The sequence below is a fragment of the Sabethes cyaneus genome, chromosome 2 (assembly GCF_943734655.1).
Source record: "Sabethes cyaneus chromosome 2, idSabCyanKW18_F2, whole genome shotgun sequence".
In the NCBI taxonomy this organism is placed as follows: Eukaryota; Metazoa; Arthropoda; class Insecta; order Diptera; family Culicidae; genus Sabethes; species Sabethes cyaneus.
Genome location: NC_071354.1, coordinates 19616944 through 19636464, shown reverse-complemented (window position 1 = coordinate 19636464; position 19521 = coordinate 19616944).

Below are 19521 nucleotides of genomic sequence, written 5' to 3'. Positions count from 1 at the left end.
CATTTGCTTGATTAGCTCTGGAGTTATAAGAAAATTTGTATTTCATTAGTATCGGAGCCCCCCCCCCCCCTAAAAAAGTTAGGGGTCCTAATTCAGCATAAAAAAATCATGCCTCCAAAAACACCCACATGCCAAATATGGTTCATTTGATTAATTAGTTCTCGAGTTATTAAGAAATTTGTATTTCATTTGTATTGGAGCCCCCTCCTAAAGTGGAGAGGGGTCTCAATTCACAATAGAAAAAATTCTAGTCTCCAAAAACATCCACATATCAAATTTGATTCCATTTGCTTGTTTAGTTCTAGAGTTATGAGAAATTTGTATTTCATTTGTATGAAAGCCCCCTCTCTTAAAAAGGAGAGGAGTCACAATTCCCCTTATAAAAAGGGGAGGGGTCTCAATTCACTATAGAAACAATTCTTGTCTCCAAAAACACCCACATGTCAAATTTTGTTTCATTTGCTTGATTAGTTCTCGAATTATGCATAAATTTGTGTTTCATTTGTATGGAAGCGATTAGTTTTTAAGTTACTCAAAAATTTCTATTTCATTTATATGAGAGTCTGCTCCCACTACCACAGCGGTGAGGGCCCAGCCAGCATTTTTATATGTATATAAAAGTTAAAAATCATCATTACGTACATATATACATGCTAATAAATCGTATTTGATACGCAAAATTGGCATATCCGTGGTATTTTGGAGGTGAGGTGATATACGTGATGAGGAATAAACGGATGCAAGCCCGACCCGCTCCGTACTGCAATACGATTCTGTACTGGATATCGTATATATGTCAGCTATTATCATTATATACGACTGAAAATCAACTTGGGCGGACTTTATTCAGCTTTAGTTACGATTCCGAATTTGTTAAGAGTTATTTACGATAATTTTCGGTTATTGATGTACGATTTGGTGCTAGCTGAGGCGGTCTCAAACCATCATTAAATAAATTCATGCCTCTAAGATCCCTCACATGCCAAATTTGGTTCTATTAGATTGATTAGTTATAGAGTTATGAGGAAATTTGTATTTCATTTGTATGGAAGTCCCCCCACTGAAAAGGGGGGGGGGGGTAGAGGGGTCATAATTCCTTGCCTAAAGAGGTTAAGGGTCTCAATTCACCATAGAAAAATCCTGCCTCTAAAAACACCCACATGCCAAATTTGATTCCATTTGCCCGATTAGTTCTTCGATTATGCAGAAATTTGTGTTTCATTTGTATGGGAGCCTGGGAGGGGCTCTTAGAGGGGTTCCTAACCTTCACAAGAACTTTTTCTTGCCCCAAAAGCACCTACATGCAAATTTTCACGGCGATTGGTTCAGTAGTTTTCGATTCTATAAGGAACACACGGACAGACAGACCGAAATTTGTGTTTCATTTGTATGACAGCCACCCTCTTAGTGGGGGGACACTATGGGCCAGAAATTAAAATTTCGGGACAAATATATTTGCGGTTAAACGGCAAGTCTCAGATCAATGTGGTCTGCGGCAACTTTTTGAATGAAAAAATGATGCATCTTTTGAAGAGGTCGTCCAATATTTAATCATTACTTAAACAATAATTTAAGTAATAACTTTCTGAGTAAACTTTTTTTCACCTTTTAGGTTTCAAAATATTAAATATAAACCAATTTCAAGTATTTTTTCTGAAGATATCAAACTTCTACCTGTTACCCATTTTCAGCAATAGACCTTTGTTTATAAACGACCCCTTAAATCACATTTCTTCTTGTGACATGTTTATTTCAACAGACAGCTCAATGTGATGTTCTAGACAACATTTTGCACATAAAAGAGGAATATTTTTGCTGAAGACTGTTATAACGCTTATTTATAATTATAATAAATATAACTGTTTTTAGTCTAAAAACCGTCTGATGAAAAATGTGTATTTTTTCAAGGGTGGTGTCTTCGAAGAAGTAAAATAATAAAATATAGCGCATCTTCCTGCACTATCAGGGTGACCATGAATTCACCTATTAGGGTGATACAAACTTTTGTTTTCTTAATTAATTTTTAAAAAAAGTTTTTTTCTCCAAAAGTTGCAGAACGTACTAAAATAAGCAACTTTGCTGAACAAAGTAACTATCTGTCTCTTACCGGTTGCAAAATATAATGATGTGTTAAAAAAGAGCACTTAGAAATCAATTACACTCAATAACTTTGCACACGATTATTTTATTGCTTTCAAAAGTTCTACAAAGTTATTCAGTATGCTGAAATACATATTTTCTGTGAAGACTGTTTGACGCTAGGACGCCTATTTATTAAGTTATAAAATGTATGAAAAAAAATCCGCACTATTCCCAGGTATTCCCAGGTATTCTCTGAAATACACATTTGGGAAGATAGCTTTCATAATTCCCTACAAATTGGTATGCAAACTAATTGCAGATACTTGCAGATGACTAAGATATTCGGATTTTTTATCAGACGGTTTTTAACCTAAAATCAGTTATATCTTATTAATTAATACAGAAAAAGCAAAACAGTCTTTAGCAAAAATATTTCTCTTTTATGTGCAAAATGTTGTCTAGAACATCACATTGAGCTGTCTGTTCAAATAAACATGTTACAGGAAGAAATGTGGTTTGAGGGGTCGTTTATAAACAAAGGTCTATTGCTGAAAATGGGTAAAAGGTAGAAGTTTGATATCTTCAGAAAAAATACTTGAAAATGGTTTATATTTAATATGTTGAAACCAAAAAGGTGAAAAAAAGTTTACTCAAAAAGTTATTACTTAAATTGTTGTTTAAGTAATGCTTAAATATTGGACGACCCCTTCAAAAGATGCATCATTTTTTCATTCAAAAAGTTGCCGCAGACCACATTGATCTGAGACTTGCCGTTTAACCGCAAATATATTTGTCCCGAAATTTTAATTTCTGGCCCATAGTGGGGGAGCCCATCATAAGAACCTTCTCCGGTCCCAAAAATGTAAATTTTCCACGCCGATCAGTTCAGTAGTTTTCGATTCTATAAGGAACATACGGACAGGCAGACAGTAATCCATTTTTATAGGTATAGATTTCATTATTTTGACATTTTGCGAAGATTCTTAGGTGGCTGGAATAACAAGGTTTGACATAAAGCAAATTGCGTCGTTTAAAAAAAAGTTCAGATTCAATTTTTAACCTCAAGCTAGAGGTGCTACTCGCAGATTGGCCACTTAGCGATGATGCCGAACGTACGCGATAGCTCGATCAGATTTTATATTTTATATTTATATTGTTCAATAATTCATCTGACGCTGTTGTCTACATGAATAAAAACACTACTAACTAACTTAATTAAAGGCTCTTGAGTCTTGAGAGCAGCTGTTGTTCTTTGAATTTACTACATGAAACATGGAAATCAAAATAATTGCGTACACTGTTAAACAAACAACACATAACACAAATGGGTTCATTCTGGCCATATTCGGTGCGTCTAAAGTCTAGTCGAAGAAACTCTCTATTTCGTAGAAAACTTGGGGTGGCACTGATGTTGATTTGAGCCAGGATCGCTGGGTAATCTAATTCGCCGACTAAAACCTTTCTGATGAAGAGGACTCTTTCAATTTTCCGTCGTCTTTCCAAAGTGTCCATATGCAACAAACGACAGCGGTCTTGATACGGAGGCAGATCGTATTTGTTTCTCCATGGGATATATTTAAGCACGTATCGAACGAATCTACGCTGGATGGCTTCCAATCTGGACGACCAAATACCTGAATAAGGGCTCCACACTACAGCTGCGTATTCAATTACGGATTGCACAAGGGAGTAGTAAAGAGCGCGCAGGCAATATGGATCCTGAAATTCCTTGGTGACTCGAAAGATAAATCCCATGTTTTTATTGGCCTTCGCTATTATGTACGAGTAATGCTCACGGAACGAGAGCTTCTCATCCAGGCGTACGCCAAGGTCTTTGATAACTGAGACTCTATCCAGTGACTCGCCATCGATAGTGTAGCTCCATTGAACCGGTTGTTTTTTGCGGTTGAAAGAGATGACCGAGCATTTACGCACACTGATGAGGAGCTCGTTCGTTTTACACCAGTCGACGAAGTTGTTGAGAAGCCTTTGAAACTCGCTACAAACTTCATTAGACTTTATACTGAGGAAGATCTTCAAATCATCCGCATACTAAAGTCTGCATCCTTGAGGTAACACAGCCAAGAAGCACGCGAGATTTCGTGATGATAGTTCTATTCCTTTCCACGTTTGCACTTCCTTCCATGGCGATGTTGAATAGCAGGTTAGAGAGTGCATCCCCTTGGTCCAACGTCTATCCAACGTCACGAAAGCGGCTGAGGTATCATCCGCTATTCTAACGCTTGATTTGGACCCATCCAGCTTCACACGAATCAGCGTAACTAGTTTCGTCCGAAAACCATGTTCTAGCATTATGTGCCACAGCTCATTTCGTTTGACTGAATCGCACGCCGCCTTCAAGTCCACAAACAGATGATGCGTCTGCAAGTTGTACTCTCGGAACTTGTCTAGAAACTGACGCAGGGTAAACATATGATTCGTCGTGGAGCGACCCTCACGAAAACCAGCTTGGAAGTGCCTTAAAAATTAGCTTTTCTCCCTTAGCACTTAACACTTTTATCGAAGCACTCAAAGCACGCGTTTTTGCAGAAGGGCGTAAGTCTTTAGAACCTTTGCTGGTTAAGTTATCACCAGCCACATGGCTCAACAATTCTAGCTGAATTGACTGCCAGCAGTAATGAACTGCTGATATTTTTTGAAATGGTGGTTCTACAATTGATGAAGGGACGGTAGGGGAAAGTAATGAAAACTTTTTGGAGAGGCGGGTAAAGAGCGGGAAAGTGAGGGGGAGGTTATTGGTAGCTACGCTTAACAAGTAGTCGTTATAACTCCTACCTTTTGTCCAATGCTGGAAGGTGCATGGATCGAACCAAGCTATAATCTAAGATTGTAACCGGATTTGAACCCACAACACCCGCCAGGGCATGTGTACCTATGAACCGCAGAGGCGCTGGATAAAAGGAGTCTGCACAAACCCCCTTATTAACCGTAACAACATGGGTTGGGCTATTTTTAGACACAAATTGTGCCTCTTCCTCCACCTACTGTAGAGACCACCGACCGAGAAGTTTTGATCTAACTCGTTTTTACTTTCAGGACGATGACACTACGATTTGCAGGCCCTTTGCAGGTCCTTACGATTTGCAAGTGTCAGCGTGTTAGCCGCGATTCTCAGCGCGGATTCTCGGGGAAAGGCTCCGTTCCTATGAAATAGACTAAACTCGTGTTTTTAATCTTTGACCTTGAAATGCGGTCAGACATTAATGTTAATAAAAAAAAGAAAAAAAAATATGAATATTAATGCCTGACCGCATTTCAAGGTCAAAGACTGAAAAACACGAGTTAGGTCAGCTTCATGGAAAACGCATTTCTGAAAGGCCTCGTCCTCTAAAAATGCGATGTGCGTTCTACGGCGGAAGAGGTCTTGCGTTGTGTTGAAGTCAACGGCCACGCCGAGGCACTATGATTGGGAGGGGATACTGAATATTTTGACAGGATGGACAGAAGAAGGCTAGGATAACATGCCTAGTACAGCTTTTTTTACATAAATTAATTACAGAATAACGTAAGTTGAAAACAAAATCAAAAACCATGCTTTTAAGTTTGCTGAATAGTACGTTAAGAAAAAAAACTTTCAAATGGACAAACGAGGGGAGAGACTGTTGCACCCAGGAGGTGGGGAGTAAGAAATTGTTTTTTTTGTTTTGAGTAAGACGAAACATTTACATTTCATTCCACCTCTCATAATGGAGACGACTTGTGAAATTCATCATTTTGCAAGGATCACAATGTGAAATTTCGGGCCCTTCAATTTCTCTCATACACAACAAAAATCACCAATCATCATTACAACCATATTGCCACTTTTATCCCGGTCATTCGCTGTCATTAGCTGGTGACTTATCAATTTCAAGCATGATTCACACTCGTATGGTGGTTTTGTGTTTGCTTCAGTTTTCGTAATATGACATCGAACGGAGCACAAAGGTCGCCATCGTTTAGATTATGATTGGCCTAGCCACCAGATAGACTTTCCTTTCCCTTCCGGCGCGGACGGCCGTTGTACACGACGCGTCACATGCCATGACAAGTGTTTGTCGAAATGATTAAGACTGCATGGGTTTTGGTTTACAAGATAAGATACCGAGCTTGACAATCAGTCTCGCGGTAGCTTCGATAAACACCGCAATCTCTTCGTAGATATCAAAGACATGATAAGACCGCCTTCAGAGTGTGCCACTTGATGAAGGTTTACTTGGCATCTGAAACCGTTGAAAATCAGAGAACAAACTAATTGGATTACTGAGTACTGCACTGCACACAGTACCACATCGGTGCATGCAATGTAGCAGGAAAATTGATATGGCTTGAGTTCATCAAAGCAGAGGATTGTTGAACATTATTTCGACCGCCTTTGAGCCCACAAGCAACTTTCCTCCTTGATCGACTAAGGCAACAAAAATAAATATATTATTCTTATCAGTAACCGAAGACTGAGGTTTTCTTGGACAATCATTACCAGGTTCAAAATAGCCAGCGAGTTAAAGCTGGGTTTTAATCTCTGCTTCATTTCTATATTGTTGCTAACCTTTTCGATAACCTCTTACCAGGACCTATCTGGCCGTAAGCATTAAGCGTTCGTTTCTAATCACTCTGACTGAAAACTTAATTGTAGAGTGACTAGCAACAATTGAAATCGACGCGATCAGCGCAAAATAATATTGCAAAACAAGCATCTTTATTAAGTTGAATCTAAAACGTTCAATTTTGTTTATAATTTCAATCACAACACAATACCCGTACCTTTAGCACAAAGATACAAATATTGATAAGCTGAAACAATAAATCAAACTTGCGCAACCTTCATATCACGTCCTCGTCGCCACACTCTCTGCTAGGGCAGAGTGAGATTTGGTCTCACCAAATTGTTTACGGTTCATAATTCCGGATTGTTTGTAAAAGTGATCACCAGTGCAGTGGCTGAATGTCAGTGAGACAATGAAATAACCACAATTTTTAAACCATCCCGCTAAACTTAAGCGGCAAATTATTTTAGGAAATCAGAAATACGAGAATAAGACAGTATGTACATCAAATTGGTTTCGGACTTCACATTTATTTTATTACCAAGATGTAGTAAAAGATATAATTGCCGTCGCCGCCGCCATTACCCAGACCAAAGCGCGCATTAATCGGCGCAGGCAATCAGAAAGTGAAATTCAACTACAGAGGACAAAGTAAGCTAAAATACTGTACTTACTTCGTAGAATTTCCGACGAGAGTGAGAGTTTGTTTCACACATCAAAAAAGCGCTGGCAGCTGCCGGATCTACTAGGAACTAACTAGGTGGACGGTGTGGCGGGCGAAACGAATTTGGCAGTGGGTGGTGGCGATGAGCGGGTTTAAAAATAGTGAGCAAATTTGCGACACTTTATTTTCGGCAAGAAAGTACGGTACGTGTGACTCTGACTAGTCCGTTCTTGTGCTTTGATTCCAACAGCTAACATGTACATACACAAAATTCAGATTTCACATTTGTTTGTTTCGCTCTTGCTTGGAATGCGAGTTCGGCATCTGAGATTTTCTGGTGACAATCGCGAGTGAGTGAACGAGAAGTCTCGCCGTTGTGGTTTTCGTTTTTTGTCTGATTAGTTGTTTACCACCGATCCATTGTATTGAGTTGAGTAAATTTGGTGGAACCAAATACTGTAACTGTATTTTGTGGAAATCAAAAATTGAATGAACTAGGAAACATGATATTACTTACTTAGTTGGCTTGTTTTCCTATGATAAAGCCTGATGGACAATCGGCTCTCCAACGGTTTTGTAGCTCAAGTGTGGGTAGCAGCCGCATTGACCGCTACCCAGACGTCCGAGCTGGAACACATCCTTTGGACTAAGTTTTCCAGAGTAGTGTCCTATCCGTTCACTGCCAACATGATGCTTCTAGCGCCCGCGAAACGAGGGCATATGAAGAAAGCATGTTCAGCAGTTTCCTCTACATCCACGCATTCGTGGCACGCGGGGGACTCCGCATGCCAACAAGTTTGGATACAGATACTGTCTAAAACAACCATGCCTGACAGAGTCTGTGTCAGGTGTAAGTTGACTTCGCCGTGGCGCCTGTTGACCTACCCGGATAGTACCGGGATAAATCGATGTGTCCACCGGCCTTTTGTGGAATTAAACCATGCCCGCTGCCATGTGGTCATCGAGGCCGATCTTGTGGTACTCTGTACGCCTATAGTTCCAAGTTGGTTTAAGCACTCTACGTCCTAGCTGATGATGATGCCAATATGTATCATACCCGCTAAGACGCAGATTGCATCATGTGAAACTGTGCGACACGCACTCGCCACTCTCAAGCACATGAGACGATAGGTACTTTCCAGCTCACCTAGGTAGCTTTTGGTTCCTAACACCTTTGACTACACCGGCCCGCCATACCTAAGTATGGACTGGACCACATCGGCTGACTATTTCGCTTGCTGCCATATACCGCAGAGCTATCAGACATCATGCGACACAATGCCGAAATAGCTGTGGAAGCCCTCTTGCAGGCATAGTCGACGTGACTCCCGAGCTTGAGCTTATCGTCGGCCATAACTCCAAGGAGTTTTAAGGACCGCGTTGACGAAATAGTGCAGTCCCCGACGCTGATCTTTGCTTGCTGCACCGACTTGCGGTTGTTCACCACGATAACTCCCGTTTTATGATGCGCAAGCTCCAGTTTCCTGGATTGCATCCAATCTTCAACAATGCTTATAGAGTGGGAATGGGCAGCCGTCAACTCAACCTCTCTGATAGATTCACCGTAGACTTCCAAGGTGATGTCGTCCGCAAAGCCGATAAATACCACCCCTCCCGGGAACTTTAGCTCGAATACCTCGTCATACATGACGTTCCACAATACCGGGCCTAGTATGGAACCTTGCGGAACCCCTGGGGTGATTGGAATGCACTTCTGACCCTTCTCCGTGTTGTAGCATAGCACACGATTCTGTAAATAATTTTCCAGAATCCTGTACAGCGACACCGGCACCTGGACGTGGAATTGGCTACCCAACTAGCGCTATTAAACGCATTTCTTACGTCGAGCGTGTCATCTGCGCAATAGCGGATACCCGTCCTCTTACGCTCGATTGCCACCTCGGCTGTCTTAGTGACAGACAAGATGGAATCCACCGTAGATTTGCCTTTACGGAAGCCGAATTGGTTCCTTAACAGACCCTTTGTACCCTCCGTGTACTGTACGAGTCTGTTAAGGCTACCCTTTTCAGCACCTTGCCGGCAGTATCGAGCAGACAGATCGGCCTATATGACGAGGGGACACCCGGAGGTTTTCCCGGCTTCGGCAATAGAACTAGGTTCTGTCGCTTCCATCTCCGGGAAGTGGCCATCTTCCAGGCATCTCATTACTGTTCCGAATAACTCGGGAGCCTCCAAAATAGCCGCTTTAATGACCAAATTTAGGGATTTAGCAATCTCAATGAGTTCTTCGTTCGTAACCGTCGCTTCCTCCCCGACCTCTAAGCCGCAGTCGCCCACGTTAGTTTGGATGTTCGGCATGGAGGCCGACCATCTTACGCTATGGTCTGAGATACTGGAACGTCGGCCGTGGGACGACTCAGCAGTCCGAGGTTAGGGCCTTGGCTCGTAGCGAGGAAAGGGACCCTCGATGATCCGCTCCAGCATCTCTGGTGATCGCTCTGCTGGCGCCATCATGCCCTTGGTCTTTGCCATTACGACCCTGTAGACATCCCCCCACGGGTTCCCATTGGCACTAGCACATAACCTTTCAAAGCAGGCTCGCTTGCTAGCTTTTATCCTACTCTTAAGCGCTGCGCGTGCAGCAACAAGTGCTACTCGAGATTCTGCCCTGCCTTCGTCCGAACGAGCTCTTTGCATAATTCTCCTCGCACGAAAGCACGCTCCGCGGAGTTCCGCAATTTCTTCTGTCCACCAGTAAGCCGGTGACCTACCATACCTAGGTCGGCACACGCTCGCGACAGTACTTCAACCAAATGATCTGCGTTCAGATCGGGCATATTGCGATCACCGCACTCTCTTCGGATCGCTACCACAAATACTTCGGGGTCGAAGTCTCTTTATCTGACCGACACTATAGCGGATCGCCTGATGGTCACTGTGAGTGTAGCCATTGTCTACCCTCCAGTCTTCTATCAGACGTCATCGTCTGACGTCTGACACGTCAATATTGACTCCGAACCGTTTCTACTGAATGTACTTGTGGTGCCGACGTTGGCCAAATCTACGTTGAGCTTTGCCAGAGCCTCCAACAGAATCCGACTTCTATGGTTCGTGCTACGACTTCCCCACTCTACCGCCCAAGCGTTAAAGTCACCTGCCACAACCACCGGTCTTAGACCAGTCAGCACAACTGATACTCGGTCTACCATCCGCGTGAACTGCTTGATAGACCATCTCAGCGGAGCATAACAGCTGCAGTAGAACACTATACACACTTTGGCAACCGCAAATCTCTCGTCTGCGATTGACACAACCTCTAGAACCGGGAACCTGCTTGTCGTCCATATAGCCGCCGTCCCGGACCTATCCGAGACCCAGTTACCGTTTCCGGCAGGGACGCGATATGGGTCCGAGCTGATGGCAATGTCCATTGCCGACTCGGAAACTGCTTGGTGTAGGAGCTGCTGAGCAGTGCTGCAGTGGTTCAAGTTGAGTTGTGCCACTTGTACTATGATCGAGGCTTGGTCGTCGGCACTCCAGCCTCCCATTACGTGCTTTGCGTCCCGTTTACCGGTACAGAACAAGCACTTTGGCGGCTCCGCGCAATCCCTTGATTTATGGCCAGCCCTGCCACATCTCCTGCACAATTGACTCCTATCTGGCCCCTTGCCCGTGCTAGAAGCACCGGAAGCAAGTCTCCGACTGCTTGAGCACGCTCAGTGGGCATACCGACCACCCCACTTTTAGACTATCAGCTTTCAGGACTTCGTTTCCGACCGCCAGCGAGAGTCGCATGGTGGCTACCTGGGTCCCAACAGGACCCCTTTACAGGCGAACCGCCTCGGTTGCCACCGCCACTCCACTTTGCTCTTTGAGAGCCTGTACGACCTCGCACACATCGGTAATCTCATCCAGGTTTTTAAGCTGGAGAGTCATTTCTGGCGTGAGAGCACGTACCTGCACTCCCTCCCCGAGCACTCCTTCCGCAACCGACTTGAATGCGGAACTATTTCTGGTGGCGTCCTTCTTTAACTCGAGGAACATTTCGCCAGAGCGTGAGTGGCGGATGCTCCGCACGTCCGCGCCCAGATCCCCGAGTAGGGCATCTTCTCTCATGGCCTTCAAAACCTCCGAGTATTTCGACTCGTCGGTTTTCAGGATTAGAGCGTCGCCCTTCTTCATTCGTTTCTTTGTCGGTTTAGGTGGAGCTTAACTTCGATCCACGGGTCAACCGTCTTGGTGCTTACCGCTGGTTGATCGACTGCGTTCGCCATAGAACTGTGCGAGTGCATGGTTCATCCTCCGCTTCCATATTCCGTTCTCTTGAACGCCACCGAGAATCGTTCTTAGCACTGGTCTTTCGAAAACTTTGAGCATTCGCAGGTCCTTTTCGAGCATTGTCCACGTTTCATGCCCGTAGAGAACAACCGGTCTAATGAGCGTCTTGTATTAGGGTGACAGCGATGCTTCGTCCGACACGTGCCAGTACTGTATTTTGCCCGAAATTACTGGACTGCACAGCGTCAGGTCCAAGACATCCTCCCTGATAGCATTTATGAATGTTGGTTCATTGCCTCTATTAGTAATATCGATATGCGGCATCACAGCGGATGATAGTCTTTGTTGACTTCCCTGCAGTATTCTACAAACGCCGCAGCCTCTTGAGTGGGAGTCTCAGGACAATCACCAGGAAAGTAGACCGATGCTATGATCGATGATGCTAATATCGGATTTTCCCCTGGCAGTTGGTACCTCAACTTTGATCGCGACGATGTCTCGTTTGATGAACTCTGTATTGGGAAAACAATTAATATTTGCATTAACCAAGACAGCAGCTCTCGGAGAGTCATGCTTGTCATCATAGTATAATTTACATGTTCTTGTTTGAATACCTTGTATTCTTCCTTTGTAGACCTAGGGCTCTTGAATCAAGGCCAAGTCCACAGCATCTTTGATCAACCTCCTGGAAAGTATGCCGGATGCAACACCCTAGTGTTCTGCATTTTTGTGAATTTTCCGCTCACTAGTATTTGGGAGAGACGGAATCCCTGGAGTTTTAGGCCTCATGGTGGCAGTGGTTTCTTACTAGTTACTACCAGTACCCGAACTCGGTTTGGATCGAGGGGGGAGCTGGCTTCGACTGGTTTCGCCTTTCCCACGGATCTTACCGGAGTTTCCTGGGTCACTTGTGGAGACCACTGTTTTGGTTCCACTCGGCCCTGGCACCGCCAGACTGTCAAGATCCATGGGCATGGGAGACTCACCTCGATGAGTCTTCTCTTTACCAGAATCACTGTTGGGAGCCATTTGAGCGTTCTGTGGAACCTCCTGTGGAACCATGGATCCCCTGGTTGTCAGGATTCTTGGAGTTTTAAGACTCAGCGCCAGCGGACCCTTGATTCACTTTGACTTCGCTAATACTGGCCTCAGAAATTTTTGCCTCCATAGACTGACTTGTGATTTGACGTTGCCTCGGAGTTGTTCTCCTCAGCTGGGTTTCGCCAAACCGAAAATTTATGATGAAGTTCCTACAAAGCCAGTTATTAGATTCAAACACAATGCATCAATTTTTAATGCGATGCGGAAAATTGACAGAAAATCAATGGAAAAACTGTTAAATTTCTGCAACGTATTAAAAAAAGTATGCATTGTGTTTGTACCAAAATCGAAGCAAGGTGATTATGCCATGGCTGTTTGTAAGTGTATTGGTGAGGTTTTGCAATACAGTGGGATTTCGATTTGACCATAGTTCGATCTCGGCATGCCTCGATTTTGGCAGCAAAAGTATTCGTTTTTGTCAACACAAAATATTTTACTTCCAAATAAAGGGTAACCAACCTATTTTGGACCCCATCAGCAGCTGTACATAATTTGGACACTTCCATTTGATTTTGCTGTAAGTGTCCAAATTATGTACAGCTGCTGAAGGGGTCCAAAATACGTTGGTTACCCTACTTGTGCTTAAACAATGACTTCTCAATTTCCTACATGTTCAACGAAAAATCAATGCTTTGCTAATGCAAGAAAATCTTTTTGGTTATAGAATGTTTCGAAAGGTAATAAATAGCACAGACAAACAGACATAACTCTTGGAAGAAAAATCAGCAAAAATTATAGTACCTCACATTTAGCCTGAACACCAGCACTCTCTATGATCGACATTCCCAAATATCAAATAGCAACATGGGTATCCCTCAAAGTAGCAAGTATTTTTTATGGGGAATTCCCCTTCTTTCGTCAAAAAGCGCCACTTTGACCATAACGAAGACATTCCCAACTAAGAACAAATTTAAAATGACGGTTTAATCGGTACGAAGAATGGGAAACGAGTGTTACGTCTGTTTGTCTGTGATAATAGTATCATTGCCGTAGGATTACGTCTTATTACAGGGTTTAAATACAAATTGATAGCAATGTTTAGCGCATTAATAGTTTCATATCAATTCGATTAATACGTGGTTGATTCGGTGACAACAATGTTGGACTCGATATTATTATAGCAATATAAAGTAAAATCACAGACAAACAGACATAACACTCGTTTTCCATTTTTCGTACCGATTAAACCGTCGTTTCAAATTTCGGCTTAGTAGGGAATGTATCCGTTTTGGTCAAAGTGGCGCTCTTTGACGAAAGAAGGGGAATTCCCCATAAAAAATACTTGCTACTTCGAGAGATACTCCTGTTGGTATTTGATGTTTGGAAATGTCTATCATAGATGGTGCTGGTGTTCAGGCTAAATGTGAGGTACGATATTTTTTGTTGATTTTCCTTCCAAGAGTTATGTCTGTTTGTTTGTGGTGAAATACTACTGTCTATAAAAAGGTTTTTTATAACAACCTCAAAATGCATTAGATTCAGTCCATTAACGGTTCTCATAAGTCTTAGTTAATACTGCACTTCGCTTTAACTGTTTTCTTTTCAAGGTAGCAAACATCTAAATCCCCAAAAAAAATCTTACTTCTAGACTCTACCGGCTGCTTCTGCAGACAACGACAACACATTCATATAGTGTCGTAAGGAGTACGAAAGTGTACTAACAACATTGTCAGTAGTAGAATAAAGAAAAACAATCATCCGACTCGAGGCGTAATACCTCATTCCGATGGTGGTGGTGACAAAAAAGACCGGCTAGCCAACTGCGCAGGGTGCACATGCGCCGAGGACACGACAACCGCGAGGCACTGGCTGCTGTCTGGCTGAGCACTGTGCCGTGATGGCGTAAGGCAGTGAGCGAGCGCTTCTGCCAGATTTCGAATCTTCTGAAATCACTTAATTATAGAATGATTGACAGACGGAGTCGCAGTCGCAACATGGACTCGCACGGACCAGGAAAATGGGCAAATCCAACCAAAACGGCAAACGCATTCAAATACGCACTCACGCACGCACGCACGCACGAATGAACGAATGACAAATCATCGAGATGAGGCTGCATTTCTGACACCAACGAAGAAGCAATGAAGTGTCAGAATCGCGCCTGTCACGCGCATGCGTCACACGTTCACTGCGCGCTGCCCCGATGACTTGGGCCCATGGATTGCAGAACACACCGAGAACGAAGAGGGAAAAAAGATAAAAACCAGCGAAACCGGTGCGGCACGGTGGTGATATCGATGGTACGCGCAGCGGACGCGTGGCGGCGCCCTCGGTAACGGCCAATTTTTGCGCTGTTTATTTACACACATCAATTAAATTGCATTAGCTCGGTTTCCGATCAACGGAGACCACTGGATCGTATCGGTCACTTTCGAAAGCGGTCGTCAGCGGGCCAATGTCCACCGCGCGAAGTGAGCAGCGTATAAATGAGACAACGAAACCTAGAGGACACGTGTAAAGCTAAGTCACTCTTCCGTCGCATTCACTCTCCCGCTTAAGTCGCCCGCTTATCGCAAACTGCTGCCTTTGGCCACTGTCTTGCTTCTTCTCTTTCTCAGTCGGTTTACCTCTCCGCCACAGAGCGAGACCACGGGTTAAACGTGCCAGTTCATATCCTCTCCTACTCACTCTCACTTTCACCACGAAGCCAAGCATTTCCTTATCGCTGTGTTTTATTTGTAGCTCTTTCTCTTTCACCTCCCCACCCGCTTTCCGCAGCCGCTCTTCGTCCATCCAGAAGATAATTTGAATTTTTGAAGAAGCACATTTTCCTTTGCAGCGCACCAGTCGCCGCAGTTAGACATCAGTCTTATTTTAAGTCGCTCGCGCGCGCATCGTGCCTTTCGCGTTCCGCTGTCGTAACACTCAGGAGTTCAGAAGCTGATGTAATGGAAGTGCCTCAACGTGGTCTAGAGCTTGGGAGAAGGGTTCTACCGAAGGATTCACCGCAGTTCCAGCTGGAATGGCAACAACCGTGGAATATTAGCAGTGCTGGAAAAACCGACTTCACAGAAACTCGGAGTCGTCTGGAGCAGAACAATCACGGAGCTGCCGGATGTAGGGTGTCTGTTCACATCTTACCGGGCAGCATTAGATATTTTTGAAATATTTCTAATACTGTCAGGTAAAGATGTCGTCCGAACCCGATGCCTTCAAAAATTTCCTCGAAATTAAGTGAAAAATCAACGGCTTTTTTTTCGTTCGTTCGTTCGTTCGGTTCGGAGTTCGAGGAAGAAGGCCATTTCTCCGTCTGGCCAAATGTTGGCTCCTCCAGTTCTCAGTGTATTGGTGATAAGTGAAATGTGATACGTGTGATGAAGATTATTATTCGCTGGTTTCAGTGGATACGCGAGAAATGCCACAATGACAAGTTTGTTGGGTCGATTTGTGATAAGAACGGGGTTCCGTCACTGATTTATGGAACACTTCCTGCTGTACGATTTGGTATGGTTTGATCTGAAAACTCTCCCGCGAGCGTGTGGAGAAATTAATGTTGTTCTGAACTGCTGGAGAAACGCTTGTGACCAAGTCAAGTCGTGCACGTGTGTGTTAGAGAGCGAAGGAACAATATCTGAAGTGTTGAACCACTAGGCACAGTCAGGAACAGCAGGGGGCAAACATATGTGCGTGGACCTACGAGAAGTATAAAAAGCCTCAACAGCAGCAAAACGGGCCAGCAGAAGTGTAGGAGAGGAGCAAAAAAAAACGACCAAGCATCAGGCGTGTACACAGTGCGAAGCATAATTGGTTAAATTGATATGATTTTTGTTTGGCTTCTTTGGCCGGGCTGGAGAAGCCGCGTGCGATTGCGGTTTGCGGCAGCGATTGCGATTGCGATGCGATGCGATGTGTTGAACGAGGAGAAAATTCGTTTTCTGAAAGCGATATACCGCAACCGGGCTCGTATCTCGTATAGATGTGCATTTAATTGAACAAATTATTATTGGCGAGATAGTTTCGCTGGTTTCTATGATCACACACACTCACACACACATACACAGGAACATTTACAGTCTCACGCTTGACGCCAAATATTTGTGGCTATTGGCGAGGAGTGAAGAAGAAATTTTGAAACCGGAAAAAACAGAAACATTTCAATTTTGTTTTCTAATTAATCATGTATCAACTTGTCTAATAGTGAGATGAAAGTTCAAGTGAAATTTGATAAATATTATGATAAGTATTTTCCTTTTCTTCGTAGATAAGCTTATTTATGACACTAATTGGACGTTATAATTTTTATTATGTTCACCAAACAACACAATATATCAAAAACCGATTCTAATATACTTTGATGAAACGTTTCCTACTAATCAAAACTGATATTTGCATACGTAGGACTACTTTGATTTTAATTGAGACATGAGCTGTGACTAGCCAGATCACTTTTGTTGATGTGACTAATTCAACCAACTAGGGTGGTTGACCCTCTTCATCATAGCTAAACACGATGCATACATTATTTCGCGTGTTTTCGAAGGTATTCTATCTGTAACTATCCAATTTTTGGCACAAGATTAACCCTACACTTTTTGTCTGTACATGTACACCCATTTGGACAGATAAAATGTTTCGTAACTTATATTAATTAGTGAAATAATTTTTCATATTCCAGCGGGACACGGAAACTGCCTTCGTCATACGCAAGATTTCTTTCGTCTGTCATGCAGAGACAGCAATCCTTTACAAAAAATTTTTTATGTATTTGTTGCGACGTGTACACGAGCTATCCAACTTCCACAGAAAAGTGGAAGTACTTTGAATCACAGCTCAAAATTTCAAGTAGCTGCTCCAAGTGATAAGCCGATTTTCCTCCTCCTATTCAAAATAAGTAGAAAAATCAAGATAGTTTTTAGTTTTTGAAAAAACATTGGAAAAATAATGAGTTTCTTACATTATCATTTGTCGATAGCGAAAAGACGATCCATAAATATTGATGCTCAGTAAAATTTTGAATCTTATTGGTTTCAAAATTTGTTGTACTTAATACTATTTTTCAGCGCATATGACGGGGTAGACGAAGGCCCGTCATAAAGGAAGATATCCAACACCCTGCTAGAAAAGCGAGAAAGCATGTGCTTACAGAACATTGCTAATTCAGGAATCGATTTTAATAGAATTCAAAATAAAATTGATGATAAAGTTGTATTTTGTATTTTTCAGTGTGTCTGGAAAAAGGTACATTTAGACTTAGTAAGCACATGTTAGTCCTCCAGAAAATATTATTTAATATTAATCAACAAATGAAAGAGAGAATTGTTCTATTCATGCGAAGAAATAAACCCGCTTGTAACCGGTGCTTGTTAAATGCTGATTAGATTTGACGCTTTATTTTTACGTCATATATTGGTTTATTTAGTGACATGCCTACCGTCTATATTATATGTTTTGTTATCATCGTGACTCGCCAAGTGCTCCTGTCTTACGCAGACAAGAGGATTACAGAAGACGAATGCAACAATCGTGCTGGAGGGTTTTCTTTCGTTGTTACTGTAATTGCCTTTGACAAATGTAATGAGTGTAGATACTTGAGTTTTTTTTACAATAGGTATTTTATTGATTGAACATTTTAATCGTGTGTTCATTTTTCCCAAATGAATTCCACTTTCTGAAGGAAGTTTTCGAGCCCGAATGACAAGTATCAAATTTAATGTACGAACTAATTTATTTATTCAGCTCACCTCTATGCTTTAGCTCTGTTCGTTTATTTCACACGACTCATTTGCATTGATATAACGACGTGGCTTTCTTTTTTTAACAAATGTCAATGTTATTTGGAAAAGAGGTGTACATTTTTTATAACGTCGTCTACTGGTCTAGTGTGAGAAATTGAAAGCAAAATATTACCGTGAACGCAGGTAATTCCCATCAGCTCCTAATTCCGATCACTCAACTAAAGTAGTCGATTTTTAGAAGATTGAATCAAAACCCATGGTTAATGGTAATCCTCATGATCAAAGCTTGCCCTTAAACCATGAATTTCAATTCAATCTTTTAAAAATTAGCTACGTCGGTTGAGTGATCGGAATTACCTGCGTTCACGGAAACCCTCTAACAGGTAAATCCGTCTGTAGACGGCCTTCGCTTTTGGAGCTTCAGAATCATATACAAAACTTGTTTTGAATTAGTATTATGAAAAAAATGTTCAGAACAGATTTCTTGACATTCTGATATAACTATCACAACATTTTCACGATGTGTTCATGAGTTAGGTTTACGGACCCTCTTCGTCATACATAAACACAATCCATCTTTATTGCGAGTATTTATAAGAATTAATCCACAAGTACTCAAGTTTTTTACACCAGAAAAATCTGACACATCTTGCTTGTACATGTATATCCATTTAGCCTGAAAAAATATTTCGGAACTTACATTTCTCAGTGGAACAATTTTTCATGCTCCAGCGGAAGTTCGTCATACGAAAATTCACTTCGTCATAAGGAAGAAAATCTATGCATGTATTCTTTGAACCGTGTGCAAGAGCTACCCAACTACTATAAAAAGAGTGGAAATAGTTTAAATCAAAATTTCAATTTATCTGAATTGAAAAAAAACTTGCACAAAATGAAAAAATCAATCTCACATTCAACGTAAATTGAAATGCATATAAAGAATATGAATCACGTAACAATAAGCACATATATTTTTCGGTTAAATAAAACGTAGCCCAAACCATTTTAAAGATATACTTTTACTTCATACCAAATGTAATAAATTACCCTACATGTATGCAACGCATGCCACGATATTTTATTATGCGAAATAACACATAATTTTATATACTTTGCGATGTTCCATTTATGTAGGGTATGTTATCCTATAGTGGACCCTTTACCTATAATGGACACCGGGTACAGTTTCGGTGTTTATTAACTTGTACTTCTT